Here is a 24,465-nt window from a genome sequence, read left to right as displayed (position 1 = left end):
ATTTTGGTAGATTGAACCAGGGCAGGACTTACTCAGTTAATGGTAGGGCGCTGAGGAGAGTTACAGAACAAAGAGATCTAGGGCTACATGTTCATAGCTCCCTGAAATTGGAGTCACAGGTGAAGAAGGCATTCGGCATGCTTGGTTTCATTGGTCAGAACATTGAATACAGGAGTTGGGATATCTCGTTAAAGTTGTACAAGACATTGGTAAGGCCAACTTGGAATACTGTGTGCAATTCTGATCACCCTATTATAGAAAGGATATTATTAAACTAGAAAGAGTGCAGAAAATATTTACTAGGATGCTACCGGGACTTGGTGGATTGAGTTGTAAGGAGAGGCTGAATAGTGTGGGACATTTTTCTCTGGAGTGTAGAAGGCTGAGGGGTAACCTTATAGAGGTTTATAAAATAATGAAGGGCATAGACAAGGTAGATAGTCAATATCTTTTCCCAAAGATAGGGGAGTTAAAACTAGAGGGCATATGTTTAAGGTGAGAGGGTAGAGATACAAAAGTGTCCAGAGGGTGATGAGTGTCTGGAATAAGCTGCCAGAGGTAGTAATAGAGGCTAGTACAATTTTATCTTTTAAAAAGCATTTAGATAGTTACATGGTACAATGGGTATAGAGGGATATGGACCAAATGCGGGCAATTGTGATTAGCTTAGGGTTTTATCAAAAGGGCGGCATGGACAAGTTGGGCTGAAGGGCCTGTTTCCATGATGTAAACCTCTATGACTCTATGAGTCTGAAAAATCTGTTCATCCCTTTCATATGTTAATCAATATGTGTTATTTCAACAAGTATATTGTTAAAAAAAATCACAGTTCTTTCACTGCATCATGTGTTGCTGATGATTTCATACTCTGTAGCAAATCATAAAATTCCTACAGTGCAGTGCAGAAGGAGGCTATTTGGCCTATCAAGTATGCACTGACTCTCCGACAAGACTATCTTATCTAGCCCCCACCCCTGCCCTATCCCTGTAATCCCATAAATTTACCTTGCTAATCCCCTTAATCTAGACACCTTGGGCACTAATGTGCAATTTAACATGGCCAATCCACCTAACCTGTACATCATTAGACTCACCAGTGCTGACTGGTTATTGCACTTACAGCTGCTTATAGACTTTTTGAGGGGGTTTTATGCAACAACTTATGATAATTAGCAATCCATTTCATCATGGTTCTCTTTGTAGGAGATTTGAAATCTGTGTTAGCTTCCTCCGTCAATCAGAATGAAGAATCTTTACCAATCAATGCAGCTTTTAAACCAGGAAGTGTTATTTAGGTTATTTAATTTAATATAAAATTTAATTTGATAAAGAGAGAGAGAGAGATAAAAGGCATAGTAAGACAAAGGAGAAAAAGTAATTAAAAAAAATTTCCAAAACAAATTAAAATAAAATAAAGGAACAAAAATATGCTGGAGAGGCTATTTGGTAGTAATCAAAAGTAGCATGCAATTAAAAATTCAATTACACTTGAAGGGACTAGCCATTACTTCTTCTGACATAGCTCATGGGTAAGTACCATTACTTCATGTCCTTCATGTATTTTAATGCCAATCCTGTTGGTGGGATACCACTGTAGCAGAACTTGTGGCAGAGTAGTTGCCACAAGCAGAGCAAGATGACTCAGATAGAAATGTCCAGACCTCAGTTTTTAATTGCACTCATGCAGGAGCTGCAAGTTATTGTTTGATTTGCTTCATAATAACACGAGCAGTGATGGTCTTGCAATTATTTTTACTATAAATTTTGGGCCATTATGTTTTGCTTGAAAACATGAACAAATTTATCCCAGGCATTGATTCAAGTTACAATATTGATTATTTTTCAATAAATAGATAGGGAAGGAGAAATAAAAATTGTTTGAAGGAAATCATTTTTAAAAATTCAGAAGTGATGAAACATATTTTTATCTCCCAAAGCTCTAAAGATTTTGTATTGGCAAATGACCGATATTTCCGAGTTTCAAAGTGCTTAGTGAGTGATTAGTACACTTAACCAGTAGATCTGGTTGTTAACTTCTTATCCTGCAATAATAGAGGGTCAAGACCTTCCAACCTGACATCTTCTCTGTGACAAGGACACTTCCATTTCGGTGCCTTTCCCTTACCTCAACCGGTCTCTCAAAACCATTCTTCTTATCATTATCATCTATACCCATGATTTCTCCACTGCATTTCTGACTGGTTTTCCATCTACTATCTTCTACTTCATCTAAGATTTTGCAATCTGCATCTTTTTCTAAATTACAACAAACTCACGCTTTATGCACACTCAGTCCTTGCTAACTTACCAGAGAAACTATAAAAACCCTACAGTGCAGAAGGAGGCCATTCGGCCCATCGAAGCTGCATTGACAACAATCCCACTATCCCCATAACCCCATATATTTTACCCCGCTAATCCGTCTAATTTACGCATCCTGGGACACTAAGGGGCAATTTAGCATGGCCAATGCACCTAACCCTCACATCTTTGGACTGTGGGCGGAAACCAGAAGACCCGGAGAAAAACCACACAGATATGGGGAGAAGGGGCAAACCCCACACAGACAGTGACCCAAGCCGAGAATCGAACCCAGGCCTCTGGAGCTGTGAAGCAGCAGTGCTAACCACTGTGCCACCCAATTGATGGCACAGTAGCTGCACATTGGCTCCAGATCTCCAAAAATCTGCCTTTAAAGGAATCTCTATCTTTATAACCTCTTTCAGTACTGAATGAATGGATGACCTGTACTGGCTTGTAATATTGTTATTTATTTTGGTTTATAGTCAAATATCCTCAAAATGTATCTCAGTTTAATTAGTTTTGTTGGCTGTAGCTTCACATTGACTCGAAACATGGATTGAATGATAAGTGAGCCATTTGCTTCCTTTTCTTTTCCAACTTTACTAATGGGGTCATTTTTTGTCGTGCTTAGCAGATGAAAACAAGCACTTGCCTCTATATGGGGAAACCCTGGCTTCAAATTTCTATTTCAGAGCTGTAATTTGGGCCAGTCCCTTAAACAATGTGTTGCCTCTTTGAGGTGGGGAGTGGGGGATGGGGGGTGGAGGGAGATACTTGGAATATCCTAGTGGCAGTGGGTTTAGTTCACACCTAGAGACTCAGCTATTGACCTAAAATAGGTTTCCCCCGATGTGATGAAGGCAAAAGAGATACGCTGGAGACATAAGTGAAATTTAATTATCTTAATTCACCTAGAAATATATTACTGTACTGTAAAGCCAATGTATCTATTGTACCTTTTGCCAATAAAATCTTAGGCAGTAAATATGAACTGTCACATGCATAATTTTTGGATTATGTTTTGTGCAATGTTTGCAGTGCTACAGTCTGTTTAGTATTTCAAAAACTGTACCACTATAAAACATTTAAAGTAAGATATATTTACAAATATTTGCTCTTTTTCTCATCGGACTTGTGCACTAAAATTATGCCATTTTGTTTTGTTCACAGATTTACAAAATACTGGCTGCTGAGCATTAGGAGTGCTCTGCACTAGGAGGATTCTTCATAGGATAAGATTGTAGTTTGGGGTCATCTCAGCTGCAAGAGAACTCAATGCATGCCCAAGATACCCACCCAAAACACATTTTAAAGACTTGCATTCTAAATGGCAGCATTCTGAAATACTTGCTAATTTCACATTAATTTGGTAAACAGATTGACTAGAATTTCTGCCAACAGTATTTAAACCTAGTACCACAATTTATAAGGCATGTGTCAACCTGTACCTTGGTTCTTCTTGACTTTACACTAACATGAATATTCTTAATACCTTCATTAAACATAAGTATATTTTCCAACAAAAACATCTCTTCCAGCTGATGCAGGCCTTAGTTGATTTTACAGACTTTCTAGCTTGTATGTGTACACTAGAGAAGTCTAGTCTTGCTTAGGAGTACACCGTTACTTTGTTCTCTGGGCAGTGTCTTTCATGATGGTTTTTCCTTGCCAAAGGATTTGTTGTGCGTAGTCACAGTCCTCTGAAATGGTTATAACCACAAGAAAGGATGTACTGGAACAATACGAAGACTGCATCTGTCCATGAATCAAAGACTATTTCATTAATATCTTTGGACACCAAATGCATTTGAAATGTAGGAAACATGAAATGCAGATGCTAGAGAGAAAAAGAATGTGTTCACTTCAAATGCACCTGAAGAATATGGTTACAAGATCTTCTTCATATTAACTAATTCATGTGCAGGCTGTTAAACTAATGAAGATCAACCAATGGTTTTAAGCTAGTTTAATGAGTGGGTGCTTAATTTAAAACAGATTACAAATTAAGTACCTTTTATCCATATCAAACTGTAGAGATTCTGGGGATGTAATTTTTGCTTTTATATGAACAACTTTTTTTGTTTGTGATCTGTGTGATGCATGCTGGTGCTTCAGAGATTTGGTGATGTGCTTTTCCTTTACCACTTGAGTAAGATTGTTCATCAATTTTTATGATATTGTGAACTGTAATATCTGGAAGCTGTATTATTTTAGTAAAACCAATTATAACACATTAATTTGAAGTGATATTTTAACTGATTCGTCTGCAAATAACTGGAACTATTTCTGTTAATTCTCAGGAGAATGTGGAATTGGCATTTGCTGGTAAAACTGAAGTTCGATTTCTTTGGTGTGATGGATCTCCATGATTTATACATTAAGTTAAACGTAAAGATGCAAAGAGAGCTCCTCAAGTAGTGGAGAGAATTGTGAAATAAAGACTGGAAGAGTACTATATGTTGTTCTCGGAAGCTGATCATTGCAGCACCATCCTTTAAATATTAATGGGCCAAAACTTTTAAGAAAAGGCAATCACAGTCAAATTGCCACTCTGCTTCTGTATACTTAGCTTAGTGCAAGCTGCACATCTCTCCTGACATGGTGCTGGTGAGATAAGTGCATTTCGGGGTGGGGGGAGTGCGTAAAGTCATGTTTTTTTTTATGACACTAGCTACTGGAAGCAGGTAAGCTTAAAGCCCCAGCCACTTTGAGAAGCCTAGGGAGAAGTTAAGTGTGTCAGTAAGGGAGGAGGTAACATGGGTCAGAGAGTTCAGGGGGTGGGGTGAGTTGGGTATAATGGATCAGGAGGAAGGTAGTCAGTTGGATATTTAGATGAGTTGGGTGGAGTCGGGTGATTAGTTGGGAAGGCAGATGAGGTTGTGGGATTAATCGGGGGTCCAGTTGGTGGGTGGGAGGGTAATTGGAGAGTCTAGTAGGGGGCAGGGGCATGGAAGAGGTGTCAGCACTATAGTTACAGTACTATTTGCGTTAAAGTTGTTTTAATTCTTTGAACTCTCTCTCTGCTAAGACAGTAAGAACCATCCAAATTCTTCAATTTAAATTGGAGTATTGGATGGTTTCCAGTGCAAAGTAATTGCAGAAGATGTAATTCATGCCCCTTTACCTGCTTATTTCTCACCATTCAAGGCCCCAAATCCTCCTTTCAGATTAAGCAATATTTCACTTATTTTCCCTTTTATTTGGTTATTGTATTCATTGCTCACAATGCAGTCTCCTCTACATTGGGGAATCTAAGCTCTGGGTGACCGCTTTGTGGAACACCTTTGTTCAGTCTGCATGACTCCCAACCTTCCTGCTATGCACCATTTTAACTTAGCATCTTGCTGTCATACCATCCTTAGCCTGCTACAGTGCTCCAGTGAAACCCAGTGCAAGTTGGAGGAGCAGCATCTGATCTTCTAGTTGGACATGTTGTAGGCCTTAGGCTTCCGTGTTGAGTTTGGCAACATTAGATTTTTATCTTTTGTCCTCTATCTTAAACCCTACGTTTTTTAAATAAATCCAATACCTGTATTGCCTCAAATGCAAAACACTGCCTCTGTCTCTCACACCAGGTCATTTGTCTTTTGTTCTTAAAGTTACTACTTTTGTTGTAATTTCTACAGTTCTAACACATTCTCCCTCCTCTCAGTTCTAATAAAAACTCTACGGCAGCAATGGACAACCTGTGACCCAAGGGACAAATGGTTCCCGCCTGGGTTCTGAGTGTAGCCCTCAACACATTTTGTTGGTGCAGGATTGCCACATTCTGTTGATTTCTGTCCATGTAGTGTTTTTACTACCAGTATGACTGAAGTGATATGTATGTAAAGAAAGCGCAAATGAAGTGAGGTGTGCGTTAATTACATACAACATTGACTGTGAGAGCCATGAGGTCCCTCTGCCTCCAAAGCGTAGATATTTATTTTGTTTTTACAATTTTAAGTTAGTGACAGTTCTATTAATATATGAATGATTAAGCATTTTCTGTAACTTGTTATAAAAGATTCAGCATGTATTAATTGTATTTAATCTTGCTCATAGGGCCATGGTTAGTCAACAAACCCGATCTTGTGGCCTGCTGAGTTGAAAAAGGGCCACTCATGTGGCTCACTCACTAATCTAGGTTGCCTATTATTGGTCTAAGGACTCAAAACGTTAACTCTGTTTCTCTTCAAATAGATGCTGGTTTCTTTAGCCTTTTGGCTGAGATCAAGTGTACTATCTGTTCTCCTTGTTTATTTCTCTTGTGGGGACCATGAATTGGATTCAAATGGAATTTGAATTTGGTTTTTGGAACAAGCAAGGAATGGATTTGAGTCTGCCCGGTCCACTCTGAGCATTGGCTTTGTAACTTAACGAATGGTGCAAAATATTAAAAAAAAGATGCTGAGTTATTCCAACATCCTCTGTTATTGACATTATGATGTTTTCACCCCTAGAATCAAAAGTTCTTTATGAAACATTTGTTGGATATGCCACCAAATTAAAATACATAGAAAGCTATTCACCCACTTGCACACTAAGTGCATCTGCTAGCGGGAAACAGCTGGCATTAGCACCGCCGCCTGCCCCGCCTGCAGCATTTAATTTTATGCATCCCAGGAATCACACCGGCCGACCCGGCTTCAAAGCGATGGGGCACCCCGAACTCCATGTTGACAGACATGGTGACTCCCACTCAGAAGGGGAGCACCCCCAACCCCTCAACACAGAGGGGCATCCTCCCTTGCACCATTAAAAGGGTCATCGCTACCCCTGCCCCCCCACACCCCCCGCTTCCCCTTGCAGGTTTGAGAGTGATCTGACCCCATCCCCCAGCCAGTGGTGTCTAACCCCCAACACAAGAGACAATCCCAGATGGGATCCTCAGGACTTTCAGCCTTGCAGTGTGCCCTGGCAGTCCGGCAGTGACAACATGAGCTTACTTGATGCCTTGTTCTCTGAGGGAGGCAAGGAGGTAAGTGGTCTGTCTACATGCCCCTCTGCTGCTGCCAGGCTTTAGAGAGAGGATCCCCAAAGGACCTGGGGGTTGAGTGGGCTTGGGCTGGGAGGAAGGATTTTACTTTGGGACTCTGCACTGGGATGGGCATTCTAGTGGTTGCACTTGTCATTGTTGCCCTGGGAAAGGTGTTATTTAGTTTCAGGATAATGATTTTATACACCATTCTAGGGTAAGATATTGATTATTGCCCCTGTCCTCTGAAACCTTTGAACTGCCCTGGCTACTTTGATATCCATGCCCCTTGGACATCTGGAAGCCTTCAAAGTACTTGTTTCCACAAAAGGGATTGACCCAGGTATTAACAGCACTCTTTAAAGTGCTTTTATAGAGATGACCTGTCAAGATTTCCTGGGAGAACCCCTTGCTTTCTCTCCTAGCCTACAGGTACTAGCAAACCCCTTTGAAGTGCTTTCATCATCACTTTCACTGAGGAGTACCTTTTTTAACATTGGAAGGTTAGCATCTGGTGTCTGCAACCTTTGAAGGAATTTGATTGACAGGTATAGATTACCTACCACTAGCAAAGAGTCTCGTTTGGTTTTCTTTCTCTACACACTTGAATGCATCTCAGGTGCTTTGTAAACATTGTGTTTGGGGAAGAGGACGTTGAATCTCCTACAATATCCAACCTAACCACAATGTTTATAAACATTCAGCCTTTGATTGCCAGGTCCACATACAAGGCACTATGTCCATATTTGTCAGGACCACTCGGTGAGCTTCCTGATGGGGCAGGTACATAGCGGGAGGCCACTGAATCAGGCTTCCAGCCCACAAATTACATGATTATTCACATTTTGAATATTGGGTGCTAGCCTAATCATGGCTGGCAGGGCAGACTGTCAGTATTGCAACGAGTTTGCCGCTCAGCAGAATCCTATTTTAGGCCCGTCACCTGATTTATTGGACAATCAGTATTTCTGTCAGGAGTTAGTGGGCCCTGTAATCCTGACCATAATATAAATTGGTAGTTTGTTTTTAGTTAGAAGCTCTGAATTTGGACCTAAGTGAATTTTGTTTCTTGACTTTCATTGTAGATTGTAACTAATTTTTCTATGTAGTTACAAATTTGGCCACTGTAGTTTGAATTTTACAGCCAACACATTTAAGGAATTTTGACTATTTAATCCAGAAACATCAGTCAGAATTGACTTAGAAAAGATTAAGAAAGCGATTTTCTGTGGCTGCAAGCCCCCACTCGGAATCCTGATAGCCCATTAAATGTGGTGAGAGGGCCAAATCAGGATTCCCGCTGGACATCGATCCCATTGATCCCATCTGGAGTGAATGAGAACCCTATTGAAGCTAATTGACATGTATTAAAATATAGTTAGCAGACTGGAAGCCTAATTCTACGATTTCCCTATGTTCTCCTAACCCCGTTAACAGAAGTTCTGTGGGCGCCGAACAGTACAGGTCCTGAGAAACGGGTCTTGGCAGTGTGGGGAGAGTTGGGAAGCAAGGAGATTAGTCCAGCCTCCAAATATGTCAATGGAGCCTCTGCCGTTTCCAGGTTGCAGAGAAGATTCCCTCAAGGAATCTGAGGGTTGAGAGGGCCGAGGCTGGGGAAAAGGCTTGACCTTGGGTGTCTCCTCTGGGATGGGGGCTCTCATGGCTGGACTTCTCCTGGTTGCGCTGGAAAATTTGGTAATCACGCTCAGGATGATAATTTCAGACACCATCCTGGGAAAGATCTTCATTATTTTCTGTGTTCTTCAAAACCTTTGAAGCGACCTGGTCACATTAAAATCCATGCCCTCTAAATACCTGGAATTCCTCCAAATCACAGCAGCTCCACATTCTACAGTAGGAATTGAGCATCATTTTGGACTCAAAACATTATACCATAAAAGAATCCGTAGAATTCCTAGAGTACAGAAAGAGGTGATTCAGCCAATCGATTCTGTATCAACCTTCCAAAAGAGCATCCCACCCAGGCCATCCCCCCCACCCTCTCTGCATAACCCCACAGAATTAACTACACACGGCTAATCAACTACACACCTTTGGACACAGAAGGGCAACTTAGCATTGCCAGTCCACCTAACCTGCACAACTTTGGAATGTGAGAGGAAACCGGAGCACCCAAAAGAAAATCATAGACATGGAGAGAACGTGCAAACTCCACACATTCACGGAGGCTGGAATCAAACCTGGGTCCCTGGTGCTGCGATGCAACATTACTAACCATAAGCCCATCTCGTACCTGAACTCTTTAATGTGCTCTGATTGAAAGGACCTGTCAGTTTCACTTGGAAGATCACCCTGCTTTATCTGATAAGTCTCAGCTACTCTGAAACCTCTTAGAAGTATTTTGATTGACAGGAGGCTCTAAATTTCACTGGGGTGATCCCTTTTAACTTTGAAAGAGCAGCAGCTGCTCTGAAACTTATTTAAACTGCATGCTTTGAATGAAGGCTGTCAGTTTTACTTGCTCCGTTAGGGTTTATTTACAAATTACTTGTTCCATTGTGCTTGACTGTCAGACAGCTTTTTTGACATAAGGAACAGATGGTGTATTAGTGGTTAAAAGCTTTTTGACTGACGGCTGGAGGGAGGATCAAAGTCTGCATTGTTGATAAAATCATTTCATGCCTCAAAAAGAGAAGAATGAGAGGCAGAAATCTTAAAGTCATGCTTATGCTTTAAAAGCTCCAAAGTCTATGGAGTTAACAGTCAAAGGCTGATAAATGGTTTCTCATTCAGACGACAAACATCTGGTGGGCTGATTGGCTGCATCCTCAGCTGATATTCTAATAATGTTGCCAATGGCATATGGGATGAGAATCTTATCCATTTGAACATTGGCTCACGAGGTTAATCATTGGCTCTTAGGAGTCTCACAAGTCTGATTTTTGATGTGGCTACCTTGGATTTGAAATTATTTAGAGTAATAACAATATCACATTGAACAAACACAGAATCATAGAATCCCGAAAGTGCAGAAGCAGCCCCTTTGACCCACCGAGTCGACACCAACTCTTCAACAGAGCATCCCACCCAGACCCTAACCATTATAAACAAAAACGGAAAATGTTGGACAATTTCAGCAGGTCAGAAACTTCGGTGGGGAGAGAATAGAGCTCTGATGAACGGTCATCCAGACTCAAAACTCTGTGTTCTCACCACAGATGCTGTCAGACCTGCTGAGATTTTTCAGCATTTCCTGTCTTTGTTTCAGATTCCAGCATTTGCAGTATTTTGCCTTTATCTCATTCTGTTGTCATATGTGAAGAATAGAACTATTGAGATGCAGTTGTCAAGGGGAAAACTATAGATTTGCTTCAGTTATACCATATTTTACATGGACATTGTGTTTAATATCGATTCAGTCTTATAATTAACTAAACTTTTGGGGAGTAATTCACTTACAAGATTGATTTTTTCTGGGGGGGGTTCATCCTGAAGTACAGCCTTTCAGAGGTTAATTCACTGTTCCAAATCAAAAATATTGATCTGATAAAAGATACAACATGAAATGCTTCCTGCAGTAACATGACAATGGGTTATTGTTCCTTCGGTTCTTGTGACAGAAGGAAAAGCAGGAAGTGGTCTTGACTGTCAGCTGAACAGCTGATCACCGATTCTATTGGGGCATGCACCTGTGCCATTCAGAGCAGAGTAATTTCTGTGGGGGGAGAGATCGCTCACTTAAATGAACTGAATAGGATCTGCAAAACGCTGCCAGTGTTAACTGGAATCTCTCTGATTTTCCCACTGGAACAGCACTTAGCGTGTGATTGGCAGAATCAGGGCCTAAATATTCAGGGATCACACATTGTTGGCATATCCCAACTGAAATCTGTAACCAAAATTTTTGTTTATTTATTCTTGGATGTTGGCAATGCTGGCACAGCTAACGTTATAGATCATGCCTGATGGGCCCTCTTGGTTCATCCATTTAAATCAACCACCTTAGTATGAATTTGGAGTCACATGGGGTCCAGACTGGGTAAGGATGACAGATTTAATTTTGTGAAGAAAATTTGTGTTTGTATGATGACCACGGTCATATTTACTGATTCTCGTTTAGGTTCTAGAATTTCAGTACGTGAATTCAAATTCTGAAACCGTACGGTGGGATTTGAATTTGTTTCTCTTGGGGAATTAAAACGGGTTTCTGGATTGCTAGTCCACTGACACGATCATACTCATGCACATTAGTTTTTAACATAGAGCAATGTGAACAGACTCCAATAGAAAATGTATGATGTTTGATGTCTTTCTTCATGTGAGCTCAATGCAAGTAGTTACCTGGGAAGCCTGTACATCTGTACAATCATTGGAGCAGTGGGTTGAGGGAGGGTCAGTAATCCACAGCAGTTTGTCACAGGTATGAAACCAAGAGATATCTAAAATGGCAATCAAGTACAGTGCCTATATTTTAGGGGCCTCCTGACATCTGGAACAGAAGTAGGGCAGCCCTGAAAATACTATCACTGGGCAGTATGTCAATTTCAAGATGCAGATCCCAGCACAAGCAAAAATCATAATGGCAGAAGGAAGATGGGACAAGAATCTTGTTGTCCCAACTTAGGGCAATTAATCTTTTTTAAAGGCTGTTCGAGAACTAGTCAAAGACTGAAATTTAAGTTTTTATTGGGGTGGGCATGTCTTCAGAAATTTCCCAGCTGAAGAGAGTTGGGTGAAGATTGGGAACCAGTTACAGCTGCCCCAGAATATCACCAGGCCCCATAGAAAGTCAGCAGGAAAATGGGGAGCAGGGCATTTGGTAAAGAGTTGCCTATTACACTGCCTGGGTGGCAGGGAGAGTGAGCATTAGGCTGCGCTCTGATCAAGATTTGCGCCCCCATTATATCTTGGTGCAGAAGATCTGCCAAGCCAATTGGGTAGCCACTTATCCAGAAAGAACGTTCAAGCTAGTATTGAGGACGTGAATGTCAGATTTTGGACCAATGCTAATTAGGAACAACATCCTCCACAGTAAGGGCACAATTGCAGGCATTAGAAGGACAAGGGAGAGGAAAGATGGTCAAGAAGACAATGCAGGCCAAACCCTGAACATGGAATCTACTGACAAAGATGGAGCTACCTGGAAATGAAGGAAAACTAGCGCCACAGAAGACTGTGACTCTCCTGCCATGTGGTCACAGAGATCAGTAAATATCACCGTGGTCGTCGTACATCAAAAACCTCACAGCCTGCAGCTCCGGTTGCCATGCCCTGTCAGTAGCCCTGAAAGTCATTGTGGCTTTGAACATCTTTGCTACTGGCTCCTTCCAAGGATTAGCTATGGATCTCAGTGCCATTTTGCTTGGGGTTGTTTACCTCTGCATCTCGCAGGTGATTCATGCCATCTTTGCCACAGCAATACAGTATTTTCATTTAATGATAAACACAAGAACAATTGGAACTGCATTTCATCTTTATCACTAGATTTTCCCCATGCAGGGCATCATCATTTGTACCCACATGACCGTCAGATACCCAGTGGCTGGCCAATGAGATCCATCATCAGGAAGGACTTCCGCTTCTTCAATGCCCAACTGATCTGCTACCACAACAAAAAAATTCCATTGTGTGTGCTCACTTCCCTGGCAGCTACCATAACAATTTATGTGGTAAAAATTCAGCCTAGGATCCGCTTACCTTGGAGTCAGAGAGACAGCAGACCTTTCAGTTACTTGGAACCAGCCTGTGCTAAGTTTGAGGAGAGAGTGAAAAAACAAATAATGACACCACTGGAAAAACATATGTTCATTAGTTGGTAAGCTACTGCTGTGAGGGACTGTCTTTAAATTGCTATTAATGAGAAAAGCATATTATTTTGAAAGAAGAAACTGTACTTGGATTTAAGTAAAGGAAATTCAGTGTCAGTATAGTACAGTAATGTAAGTAATCCAAAATAAAATAAAGTTAACTTAAATAAAAAAAAGTTAAGACATGGCAGAGCAGGTTGAGTTGAGTGCCTGTTTGATAATATGTGAAGTCATAGAGAACCAGTGTCTTAGACAATCATAGTAAGAAGCATCACAACACCAGATTAAAGTCCAACAGGTTTATTTGGTATCATGAGCTTTCGGAGTGCTGCTCCTTCATCAGGTGAGTGGTAATGTGTGCAAGAAATGCAGGCAGCTGCAAAAACTTGAGCTTCTGGTTTTAGAGCTCAGGCAGTGGCTAGAGGTTATGTGGCACATCTGTGAGGCTGAGAGCAATGTGGATAGCACATTCAGAGAAGTGATCAAACTGTAGAAAGGGAATGTGTGACTGCCAGACAGTCCAAGAGAACCAGACAGGTAATGCAGGAGTCCCCTGGGGTCCAACTCACAAATGGTTTTTCTGTTTTGGAAGCTTGTAGCTCAGAAAGGTCCAGTCAGAGCCAAATTTGTGACACTATGAGCAGCTCAACTGTACAGGAGGGAAGGAAGACCAATATTGATAGAGGATTCATTAGCTAGTCAAACAGACAAGCATTTCTATGACAATGGACCTGATTTCAAGATGGTATGTTGCCTCCCTGGTGACAGGGTCAAGACTGTCACAAAGCAACTACAGGACATTCTTTTGGAAGGATGAACAGGTCAGCCAGTTTAACTTCAATGCTGAAAAAACTTCTCGAAACAATTATTTGAGATAGAATTAGTAATCACATCAAAAATCTCTCTTTCCCTTCTCATCATTGGAATGTTCCATGTGCAGGGAGCTATATACGGCACACACATTGTCTGATGGGCTCCATACAATCAAGTGGTGCCCTTCATTAATGGGAAGGGGTTCTATTTCCTTAATGTTCATATAGTGTGTGACCACCGGATTAAAATCATGGAGGTGTGTGCATGGTGCCTGGGGAGTTTGCATGATAGTTCAATCTTATGCAGTTTGGACATCCCCAGGGTCTTTGAGGACTAATGTCATGAAGGGGGATTCGGAAGGGCTGGGGATGGGTCATCTGGGTGTACAGCCCTGACATGGGCTTCAGCGTTTCCTCCTCTCTTGGGGTGCTCAATGGCCCCTGCGGCACTCCATTGGATGGAGGGCAGCTGGAGTCTGCGCCACCTAGTTCTGTCAATCCTGGAGGCTTAACTGCATTGACCCCATGATGTGCAAGCCCACAGTGATGGCCATCTGAGTCTGGACCAAGCTCTGGTCCCCTCAGAGATAGTCCTTTGAGATTGGACCAAGCTCTCAAGGCCAGCAGCATGACCCACTGTGACTGGGCCAAACTCTCAAAGCCCACAGCCTTTACGTCCCGAGCATGCTCCCCTAGGCCGTGAGCCATGGCGCTCAGCAACTTAACCATGTCTTGTACCCTGCTACCCATGGCAACTATTTCCTACCCCAGGCTTTCCACTGAGATAACCATTCTTGAGTATTGGCCTGGATGCCATGCAATGGTAGCGCCACCTCCTGCACCTGAAGGCTGTGAGAGTCCTCCAAACAGCCTTGCAGTTGCTAGAATATTACTGACAGCCTGTCCTGCAATCCCTGGTTCTGCCACTGCAACTCCAGCAGCTTCAGGATAACTGATCCCAGCGGATCGGCAACTGGTTGGGAGCCAACTGTCTCCTTGGCTGTGGGAGACCTTCGCCTGTCTGAGCCCTTAGATGCTCCCACCTCCATCTGATGTGCATTAACGGTACTAGGGCACTTTCGGTGCTCACCTGAAAGTGCCCTAGTAGAAGCCTCGCTGCTAATATGTCCCACTGTGCTGGTGGCGGTGCGTATGATGTTTGTGTTGACTGTTGAGTGCTTTCCTCTGAGGTTTCATCAGAGCCTTTCTCTTTGCGGGGGAGGGGGGTGGTGTTCTCAGTGAGGGCAGCAAGGAGGGAATGATTCCTGAGGGCCCATCCCAATCGAGGTCATCTCCTGCGTAGCAAGACACATGGTTCAGTGCAAAGGGAGGGACAAATATCTGGGCAGTTTGCAACTTGCTAGAGACTTACTGGGCCAGCTTCTCCTGCAGAGACAGAAGTGGGATTGAGAAATAAATATTTGATAGACATATGTGTCTAAGTGTTAAACAAGAACAGTGGAGTGAGTCATCCACTGTGATGAGTGCATGTAAATGCACTGTATAATAAAGTAAACTGTATTTGGATACCTTTGATCTTGTATAATGTTTGAAATGATACTTGAAACTTGTACATTTCATGCTAAATGTAATTTTACAAGATGTAAATTTTAAATTTAAACTTAATGACTGGAAGAGTGCATGGTTTTGGGGGCAATCAGGTGATATATTTTGGCACTGTGCCTCAGCAAGCAGGATTTGTGATGGGGGTGCCAGAGGGATTGGAGGAATGTGCTAGGCAGATGGGTGCTGGGAGGCTATGCGGTGTGAGGTATTGGATCAACATGGACCGTCCAGGGGCAACAGATGCTACTGATGCCAGGAGGGAATGGACACTCACCTTTGCTGCCCAAACAAGGTCATTCATTTTTTTTCTCCACTGGCCCCTGGTCCTCCTTGCCAGTGCACAGGCATTGACAGTCATGCCACTGCTTCCCAAGTTGTATTGCCCACCCAACCCCCAGGTCATTGACCCTCTCTGGGGAAGAAGATGGCCCTGCACTCCTCTGCATCATCCAGCAACATCCCAATTACCCCTCTGTAAACCAAGGAGATGCTCTACAAGATGCCATCTTCCTGGTGTGCTTGACTGTGAGTGCATCCTTAATGTTTAATTGTCGCTCCTCCCTTGTTAATGGCCACTTTGGCTGAGGCATGTGCCAGGAATCTCCCTGATGGCATGATTTGCATGGAGGCTCTTTTATTGCACTAAGTGCAATAAAGATTGAAAGATTGCAATGTAGACTGCGCTGAAAAAGCCAACTCCTGTTTTCCCACCATTATGACACTTAGAAATTGTTTATGAAAATTCTGCCCATTAATCTTTAAAGGGTAGATGTTGAGAAAATGTTTCCTCTTGCTTGGGAAACTAGAATATAGAGTTGCAGTCTCAGAATAAGGGGGTGACCATTTATGTTTATGAGGAAAAATGTTTTCATTGACAGGATTGTGAATCTTTTGGATTCTCTATGCCAAAGAGCTGTGAATGCTCAGTTGTTGGGTATATTCAAGACTGTAGATTTTTGGATACTAAGGAATTATGGAGTACAGGATTAGTATGGGAAATTGGAGTTGAAGTCAGCCAGGATCTTGTTGAATAGTGAAGAAGGCATAAAGGTATTCTCCAGTTCCTATTTCTGAAGTTCTTAAGCGGTGTGGATGATTTATATTATACCTAATAGGAGCACAATTTGTATTTATATGGCATTTTAATGTAACAAAACATTTCAAGGTGGCCTTACAGGAGCTTAATAACATAAAATCTGAAATTGAGCTGCATTAGGGCGGTTAGTCAAAAACTTAATTAATTAAGAACATAAGAACATAAGAAATAGGAGCCGGAGTAGGCCATCGAGCCCTTCGAGCCTGCCCCGCCATTCAATAAGATCATGGCTGATCTGAAGTGGATCAGTTCCACTTTCCTGCTTTCTCCCCATAACCCTTAATTCCCCTGTCTATCAGAAACCTATCTACCCGTGACTTAAATATATTTAGCGAGGTAGCCTCCACCACTTCAATGGGCAGCGAATTCCAGAGATTCACCACCCTTTGAGTGAAGAAGTTCCTCCCCAACTCTGATCTAATTTGCCCCCCCCCCCTTATCTTGAGGCTGTGTCCTCTAGTCCTGCTTTCCTTTCTAAGCGGGAAGAATCTCTCTACTTCTACCCTATCCATCCCCTTCATTATCTTATACGTCTCTATAAGATCCCCCCCATCCTTCTAAACTCCAACGAGTACAGACCCAGTCTATTTGGTCTCTCTTCATAGACCAACCCCCTCATCTCCGGTATCAGCCTAGTGAACCTCCTCTGCACTCCCGCCAAGGCCAAGATATCCTTCCGCAAGTGCGGCAACCAAAACTGCACACAGCACTCCAGCTGTGGCCTCACCAGTACCCTGTACAGTTGCAATAGGTAAATTTTAACAGTTTCTTGAAGGATGAAAGAGTGGCAGGGAAATGGAAAGATTAAGGGAGGGAGCACAGAGATCTCAGGTGGTTGTGTAGCTGGAGGAAATAACAGAGTTGGAGAAAGGCAAGGCCATTGAGACATTGGAAAACAAAGATGAGAATCTTAATATTGAAATATTAGTTCAACCATTTTATATGTATATTTTCATGCCATTTTATAAACCATATTATTGCTTAAACTGAAAAGATGAAGAATTCTGCAGTGCAAATTATTTAACCCCACATATTTAGCCCGCTAATCCCCCTAAACTACTCATCTTGGGACATAGAGGGGAAATTTAGCATGGCCAATCAACCTAGCCTGCACACCTTTGGACTGTGGGTGGAAACCGGAGTACCCAGAGAAACCCACACAGACACGGGGAGAACATGCAAACTTCACACAGTCAGTCAAAGCCAGAATTGAACTCAGGTCCCTGGCATTCTGATGCAGCAGTGCTAACCAGTGTGTCACTCTGCCGACCCACGATGTGTAAGATTGCGTAAGATAATCAGAGCAGCAGGTGAAATGCCATGAAATGCCTGGGAATCCTAAAGGATGTACTTGTATATGTAGTTTACATTAATGATCTGGACAGGAATGTGTAGGTAAGAGCAGTGAGTTTGCAGATGACAGAAAAATTGATGTAAGTAGTGAGGAGGAAAGCTCTAGATTACAGGGTGATATAGTTGGGCTCCCAGATGGGTAGAACAGTAGCAAATGGAATTTAACCCTGCAAAGTGTGTGGTGATACATTGGGAGGACTAACAAGGCAAAGGAATGAATGATAGGACACTAGGGAGTACAGAGGACCAGACGGACATTAGGATGCATGCCCATTAATACTTGAAGGCAACAGGGCAGGTAGATAGATGGTTAAGAAGACAAATGGGATACTTGCTTTTATTAGGTTTGGAATATAAGAGCAAAGATGATATGATGTAACTATATAAAATGCTCATTAGTCACAGCTAGAGTACTGTGTGCCACACTGTAGGAAGGAGTGAGTAAGGTAGTAGAAAAGATGCAGAGGAGATTCACCAGCATGTTGCCTTGGCTGCAGTACTTCAGCTATGAAGAGAGGCTGGTGTCCTCTGCTGCTATCAGCTACCTTTCTGGCAATTTAAGCCCCACCCCAACCCCCCGACTGGCGAGAAGAGGTTTTCGGTATTTTTCATGTACTAAGTGCGTAGGATCTGAGACTTGGACTCGCTGAAAAAACGGATCTGAAACTCCTGTTTTCATGCTTGTTCTGGACTTAGACTGTTTTTCATAAGATCGCTCCATATGACTAAGATAACTCAAAAACACTCAAAATCTTTACTTCTCTGCAGCAACAAGTAAGCTACTTTGTAATTTGGAGAATGGATCTTCTGAAAATTGCACAATTAGACAGAATAGTTGTTACCAATGATAACTTGCTTTGAACAGAATTGCTCAAACATCTGCATTTTAGTGGCACTTGTCATTTTATTTAACTGCTTATTTCATACTTCTGTCGTTCAGTTCGACCAAAAGGCTTTCAGTTAATTGGCTTCGAACATACTTCAAAAGTGACAGTCTCATTCAAAATGTTATGTAAAAAATATGCATTTTAAATTGGCTTGTCCTTAATGCACTACATCTGTTATGCCAAATGTCAAATTGCTGTTGCTAATATATGAACTTTAAGAAAGCTGGAGGTCTTCATTTGGAAATGCACCTCAAGTGAGCTTGCTGGAATAATTGATGCAGACGTTATGCTCTCTTGCTACATGTCAACTACTACATGCCAATTTCAACTTTGGTTTAAATATGTGTACCTGATGTTGCAATTGATCTTGCTGTGATAATACATGTTTTGCAATGTGTACACAGTACTACCATCATACTACCTTTAATCTACCGGCCACTGTTCCCTTAGTACTTGAGCCAAGAAGGATGGTTGCTGGATGTCAAGGACTACCTGACCACATGACTCATGACTGGTGCATTAGCCAACCAGACATGACTAGCATGCATATAATGAGAACCATATATCCACACAAAACAGCATAAAGCAGACCATTCATTTGGGCGCCCAGTCAATGCTTTGCTACCATACCACTCTGAAGGAGCTCTGCAGTACTCACCAGGATGTGCGGCACCATTCATCATAGTTGTATCCTGCACAGCTTCACAGTCATAAGGGCACAGCTTTTACTATTAGGATTACAGTGACCTACTACTAGGGAGGAGCAGGAGGAGGGTAGGAGGTAGTCGATGTATCCCCTTTTCAGCCAGGCTGTATGATCATCTGATTAACCTATAGAACCAGGGAATACAGCCCCGATTCCTAATTCTCCAACAATCCATACCCCTTGCCTTAACCACTGACTATCTAGTGTCCTCTGCGGAAATAAATTTCACTACGAAACAACCATGCTAAACCAACTTTATGAAGCATGCAATTTAATACTCCATCCAGGGGTCAACTAAACACCCTTGTGCATTCCCATTGTGTCTGGGAATCTTATGCAGTGATATCCCATGGGCTACAGTATAGTTTGCTGACATTCAGTGGAGGAGACTTCAGATTTCTTGCAGGACAAACTTGAAAAGCTCTGAGCCAGAAAGCTGGACATTGGATTACATCACCTTGGCATAAGTGCCAGCTATCAGGCTAATGATGGGCAACAGCAAAGCTGCTGGCAAAGTGACAGTGCAGGAGGACAAATGCTATCAGCCTGAGAAAGTGTAGTATTCTGTAAACCCTGTGTGACTTTATATGCCCTATTTGCGATCAGAACTCTCCACTCACTTGATGAAGGAACAGCGTTCCTCAAGGTAGTGGCATATACTACCAAATAAACCTGTTGGACTTTAACCTGTTGTGAGACTTCTTACTATGTTTATCCCAGTCCAACGCCATATCTATTGGACTTAACCCAGTTGTGTTAAAGGCTATTAGGCTCTCTAGCTCTCAGCCTAGTCACATCCCTCAATTTCCACTCACTCCCAATGCCACCTCCATACCACTCATGCCCCAAATGGCCCCCTCCAAAGCTAATGCCTCCACAATAACCCCATGGCCCCATATGACCCCCTGCCAACTCATGGCCCCTTTAATCCACATTAGTAACAATGGCATCTGTGGAAATACAAAGAAGAAAAAACATTCAGAAATCTTTTATTACAAAAACTTGCTGTTCCTATAATGCAGCAAAAGTGATATTCAGATGGACCTTTAAATTATCAATAACAGAGGCTTCAAATGTCTCACACCTCTTAAACTTGTGCATATGAACATTGAGAAATTAACAAAAGAGATCACAGGAAGAACAACATAATATAACTACTTAAAAAAACAAAATAAATTACAAGGGTGCAATCGGAGCTGAGATTACAGTGATCAATCAAGCAAAGACAACAGTTTACTGCAGTTGTCAAAAAAGCCCCTACTGAGATAATCATTTTACAAGTCTGGGCTTTCAGCCAAGAATGCATTATAAGACTATCCAGTTCTCCTGAAAGAGTTCTTACACCTGTCTTCATTATGTATGCTGAGTAGTTTCATTCATGATGTGGAGATGCTGGTGTTGGACTGGGGTTAATACAGTGAGAAGTCTCACAACACCAGTTTAAAGTCCAACAGGTTAATTTGGTAGCACAAGCCACTATTTTTGGAGCATTGCCCCTTCATCAGGTAAGTCCTGATAAAGGGGCAGTGCTCTGAAAGCTAGTGGCCTGTGCTACCAAATAAACCTGTTGGACTTTAACCTGGTGTTGTGAGACTTCTTACTGAGTTTCACTCATGCCATTGCTTCTATATGGTTCAGATTTAGAGGAGATTTGAAGGATTTTATTCACTCACAGTGGTGGGCATGTGGATTGCACTGACTGGTAGGAGTCCTCTTTACATTTAATAGGTACTTGGATATGAAGCTGAAGTGCTGTAACCAAAAGGGCATGGACCAAGACCCAGGAAGTGTGATTAGGCTGGATGGCTACATTTTAACTCTAATGGACATTATGGGCCGAATAATTTCCTTCTATGTTACAACTTCCTTTGATACTATGAATAGAAATATCAGATTTAGGGAAGGATGGTGGTGCCTTAATTGCAAATCATTCAATTATTCTATTATAATTTGAGGAAAAAGTTGGAAAAAGAGGAAATCAAAATAGTGACATGTAAAGAAAATTTAATTATGAAAGAATATATCAATGTGGGCAGCAAATCCAACAATGATCAACTCTTTCTCATTAATTTAATAAATAAAATGCTTTATTAATTAATAGTAAACAGACGGTAAGTGGAAATTACTTGTGTGCATATAGTTTCAAGGAATTTGCAGATAAATGCAGAAGCTTCATAAGGGTAGCCAGGAGCACCTAAATATGTCAGAAACAAATTAAATGCTCCGTAGATGTTAGTGAGTGATTGAAACCTAGTCATCATATGTTTTATATTCCATTGTATCTCTCAGTACGTTTAAAGTATTATTATTGGTGACCATGGAAATAACTGAGAATATCTAAGTATGATTGTTCAATGTGATTCATAATTCAGATAATTTCCCATTTCTGCAACTATGTCAAAACCTGCATATAGTAAATTGTCCCCTTAAAAAATTCATTGATGGAAATTGATCAAATTCTTTTTATATTTTTAATGTAGAGCTAGGAAAATGTAACTACTGCTGGATTTCTGAAGTTTACCAAACTACATATTGTAAAAAACCTTCAACGTTTGTGAAACAGAATATTAATGTAGAAATGTATTAATGAGGAAATTGAATCAAGTAGGAATAGTGACGCTTGTAACACTGAGGGAATAGTAGCACGATGGCTAATTCAATTCAAATATATTATGGAGTATAGATCACCCAACTGTCATGGTTGTGTGTAAACATGGCATGGATTCTAAAATAACTGGTTTTACTTTGATCGCTGACCACATGATCATAAAAATGACTTGTAATGAAAACTAGTGGGCATAAAATTAAATATCACCACAGCTTGGGTTCTGTAGGGGCTATTTGGTTTTATACTTTGTTAAAGCCTTGGTTCAAACACTAACAGAAGAGCTGAATACAAAAGGTTAGTTGGGAATGACAGCTCTTGACATTAATGAAGTATTTGAAAGAGTGTGGTACTAAGGCATCCCTGAAAAATGTAAGTTAAAGGGAATTGGAGGGAACAAGTAACACTAGCCCTGCACATTGTGGGAGACATCCTCAATCCTTATGAGATAAAGGCCTGATAGATCTGTTCAGTCACCTTACAGGGATGCAACCAATAGGCTGGCAACTTCGCACAAAGCACACAAAGGAAGCCCTGGAATGAGCACCCCACTGTTTCCTAATGCAGGAGTTCAATTTTTTGGCTAGGGCTACAGGAACACAATTCAGTGAAACAACGAGCCATAGAAAGGGTGCAATTCGTGAGATTTTATTTACAGAGGTAAATATTCTGTACAAGTCCTTAACGCTGTTCTCACACTGTGCAATTAGAGCTTCTTAACCTTTACAACCCTGTTGCTACAATTTGGCGTATCCCCAATATCCACCGCAGAGATGAAGGCAGTCTGCTGTCCATCATACCCTTGGTGGGTGTCTACTGGAAGGCTAGGACCTGGAGGTCCCTGGTCTGCCTTTGTGATCCTGCTGCATGTCAGCATCATCCTCCTTGGCCTGTGGAACTGAATCAGACATAGTCACAGGGAAAAGGTATTTGAATGGGTAGGAGACTCCCAGATCCTGTGGCCTGCACCAGATGATCCCCCTGCCTGTGGGTGCCCTTGGGTTAGAAGGGCAACTAGATTGAGCACAAGAAGCCTTGTTGTCTCCTTGTGTTGGTACTCATTGATCCCAGCAAATTGCCTGCACCATGGTCCAAGTCCTGCAGCAGTGCAGGGACAAATGTCTCTATGACCTTAGCTGTGTTGACTTAGTTGCGTTGGAGAGTTGTCACAATTACCTCAGACAAGGCAGACAAACTCCTCCATGTTGCCTTTTAATTTGAGGAGTGTACCAGACAACCCTTCCTGATTTTTTTCAAGTTTGCCTTTGGAGCTTCAGTAACTGAGGCATGACCAATCTAGAGACACATCATCTGATGGGGACTCAGCTGATTCCTGGCCTCCAGCAATTTTCTCAGTGCCAGCAGCCTGGGACATTCCTGCTTCTGCTCACAGAATGATGTGTTCATCAGATTGTGGTCCTAAGGCTACTCTAGAACTTAGTTCCATTGAAGTAAAAGTGTCTGTCCTAGTGCACGATGTAGGTGAGCTCTGTGTCTGCACTAGAGTCAAGGATCTGGCTGGTGGACTTCCTGAGTTGCTTTTCAGAAAGTTTTGCATGACTGTGTCCTTTAGAAGCAGAAGACATTACTCACAGTATTGTTACCTGATGGATGATGCAGTGCTAGATCCTCACTTGTTTTATCATTGCTCACCTTCAACACAGGAAAAGTTGATGCCTTCCCCAACCAGATGTGCCCTCGAAATCCGTAAGGACCTTCAGTCTGGCATCTATTTGCCCATCTCGGATTTCTACTCCTTGTGTGCCAGCTTCCCCTGCATGAAAGCAACTGGAGAGAGTATAAGCAGGATTTGTACCAGGGCAGATGATAAAGATGCCTCCCTTGTGTGGACGGCGAGTGGGGCCAATGAGGTAATGAGGACACAATCCAAAGTAGAACTCAAGAGTTCAACACTTGAGCTAGCAGTGAGTGAAATCGCTGTGATGGTGTCATGAGGGTGGGTGACAAGTGATGAGAAGAGTGATTTACCTTCGCAATATGAAGGAGATCATTCATCATCTTGTGGCACTGGATGGCTGTCTTCTTCTGAAGAGTTTTACCGCTCACAAACAATGCCACAATCTGCCATGCTGGGTTGATGACCTTGCTGGCCAGTTTTCTTCCTCGGTACAGCACATTCACACTGGATTCCAACCCTTGACTTTGAACAAGACTTCTTCAAGACTGAGAATTTATACAGAGGAACCTTTGAGACTTGTGGGTGCAACCTTTGTTCCTGTTGTTCATGAAAGACAGCTGGTTCATTAAAGAAAGTGAAGGGCATGGGCCTGATCCTAAAAGGGCAAAACTGGTTGAGATAAATCCACCTGGATTGGGTATACAATTTTCAGTTAGAAATTGGCTGCTTAAGTGAAGTCCTGCTCAAATACCAGGAGGTCTTCTGGGAAGGT

The 24,465-nt window shown here is 42.0% G+C and overlaps 1 protein-coding gene and 1 non-coding gene across 6 annotated transcripts in view; both read left to right on the top strand.

Annotated features, from left to right (window-relative positions):
- Nucleotides 1-24,465, top strand: part of npas3 (neuronal PAS domain protein 3) — a 1,239,764-nt gene that overhangs the window by 241,355 nt on the left and 973,944 nt on the right. For 2 of the 5 annotated variants that reach the window (XR_013888570.1, XR_013888569.1), the window contains one exon: nt 3,475-4,707. The exons of the other annotated variants lie outside the window; for them this stretch is intronic. The gene's annotated coding sequence lies outside the window, so the exon portion shown is untranslated. Of the gene's footprint in view, nt 1-3,474; nt 4,708-24,465 lie in introns of those variants that run through there. 5 annotated transcript variants of the gene reach the window in all.
- Nucleotides 6,490-6,680, top strand: LOC145352814 (U2 spliceosomal RNA). Its single transcript, XR_013888588.1, has one exon. It is a non-coding gene; the product is annotated as a U2 spliceosomal RNA (small nuclear RNA).

Source organism: Carcharhinus amblyrhynchos, chromosome 14 (assembly GCF_965287045.1).
Source record: "Carcharhinus amblyrhynchos chromosome 14, sCarAmb.v2.hapA, whole genome shotgun sequence".
In the NCBI taxonomy this organism is placed as follows: domain Eukaryota; kingdom Metazoa; phylum Chordata; class Chondrichthyes; order Carcharhiniformes; family Carcharhinidae; genus Carcharhinus; species Carcharhinus amblyrhynchos.
This window is presented reverse-complemented; position numbering and strand designations above follow the sequence as displayed.